Here is a 2,500-nt window from a genome sequence, read left to right on the forward strand (position 1 = left end):
TGGACTTTTTTTTATATTTTAGTTTACCACAGAAAACAGGAGCCCTTGAAAATTCATAACAAGTTGAAAAACTCTACGGGATATACTTCTACACTTTACAACAATATTCCATGATAAAACTCTACGGTATATACTTCTACATTTTAAAACAATATTCCATGATAATGATACTGCTGTGCTGTGTGGAAATTAGAGATAGGGCAATAACGATAATGGTGATAATAATGACAAAAATTAACATTAACAATTAAAGCAATAGTATTCAAATGTTTAAATAATTAACGTTCCTTACGGATTTTAGGAAGAGTTAAGGTTATATGATCTGTTTTTCATAAGACATCTAATCATTATTTTTTTTTCATACTTTGAAATTATGTAATTTCATTAAAGGATTCGCAAGAACATTATAAATTACCTTGTGCTATAATGATCTCTGTTAATGGTATTGGTAAAAAAAAATTTTTTTCTTTTACTCAGAATAAGATCTTTAATTATTGTAGTACAATATTTTTTCAACTATTTTGTATATTTGTGCTTTCCTAATTTTTGTAAGCTGTAGGCATTATATATATATATATATATATATATATATATATATATATATATATATATATATATATATATATATATATATTTAGTTGATTGATGAGATGGATGAAAGAGGAATGGCGACAGTTAGCTAGTTTATCATAGTATGGTATACTTTAGTCAATTCGTAGTGGTTCTTTTAATCTATCATTTCTCAACCTAAGGATAATTCAATTCAATTGATTCATGTCCTTATAATGACGCTTGTTTATATATTATCCGCGTATGCATTAATTTTCCATTTTTCTAAAGCTTAACAATTATCACTAAAATCCTTCGAAGCATTAAAAAAAATGAGATAACTCCTCAAGTTACTCAGGCACCAAAGACGCTAGAAAACTATTATCTTAAATTTCCAATCAACATTCCTGTTTGGTTGACTCAAAACATCACCCTCCCCTTCACATCGCAGTCAAGTTATTAACAGGACTGGTGATACGCTTTCCTTGCTAGGGAACCTGCGCGCATTATTTATGGAGTGTTCCCGTCAAAACAGCCGCTCTTAAGATAAACTTCGGCCCAGGACTACAGGGGAACCCTTTAGAAACACACCTCCCACCCCAAATCCCCCCTCCCCCACGCCCCAGCACTCAAGATGCTGCAGGCGTCTTGCAATGAACTCCACAATCTCGCCGGAGGAGGAGCTCATAGCGCAAGGTGCCGGCAGGCCATTAGGACACATGCGGAAAGGCGCCATAGAGATGTTATTAGTTCTGGAGGGGGAGGGGGGGGGGGTGATGCCAGGCGTTATAGCTCAGGTCAATGGTGGATGTGTTTGTGCTGGTAAGTATTAAAAGGGGCTGACTGTTTGCTAATTGGGGATTAAAGGATTAATGGCACGTTTTCATCCGGGATACAGGGCGTTCGTCCGTCTCCCGGGATGCCTGGACTATCTCTGGATGGGTCCCATGTTACCTCCTTCGATTAAGCCGAGTATTACAACTTGTATATCAAGGGGAGGATAAATGTACATGTTCATTATGCTGGAGCTTGTTTATTTTGCTCATTACTTCACGCACACGAACATACTGTACTGGGACTTACATTCACTAAACCATATATCCTGTGACCCATACAAGCATACACACAATCATATTTTTTAAACACGTATATATATACATTTACTGTATATACTTTTATCTATATGTATAAATTTATATATCCACATATATATATATATATATATATATATATATATATATATATATATATATATACAGTATATATATACAGTATATATATACACATAATAAAATATAAAAGAAAAAAAACGATAGACAAAACTTTTGATTTTCATATTAGATTATAATAACTGCTGATGAAAAAAATTGAATGCTTGATAGAAATGAACGGAAAACATTATTCCAAAATTAAAGTTAAGGTCGAATAGTTACACAGCTTTTTTCATATATTTGGTATTTGGGAAATTTACTTCTCAAGTAAAAATATTCTTAGAATGATGTGTTGATAGGTTTTTCATAGATGATGATAATAATAATAATAATAATAATAATAATAAAAATTATAATAATAATAACAATAATAATAATTACAGGTAAATCGGAAAACAAATGATAAAGTATTCACTGCGGTGGAAACTATTCAAATTAAAGTTAAAGTGATGCTGGAAAACCGAATTCAGATTTTTCAATACAAGAGTTAACTAAATGAACCAGATAGCTACAATATACATGATCAATTAAAAACATAAAAAAAAAAAGGAGATAGTTAGACGGTCTTGCAGTTGATAAAATACCCAAATCCTCAACTATTGTTTGGTCGTCACAGACTCAGCCGTCAATCATTCACATCTGGAATCTACAATTGTCACCAGTCAATCATTCCATTCTGACATGTAGGATTCTGTCGATTAATATAGGGAATGTAATAATTTCCGCTTTTAGTTATTCAC

This window comes from Palaemon carinicauda, chromosome 14 (genome assembly GCF_036898095.1).
Source record: "Palaemon carinicauda isolate YSFRI2023 chromosome 14, ASM3689809v2, whole genome shotgun sequence".
Classification (NCBI taxonomy): Eukaryota; Metazoa; Arthropoda; class Malacostraca; order Decapoda; family Palaemonidae; genus Palaemon; species Palaemon carinicauda.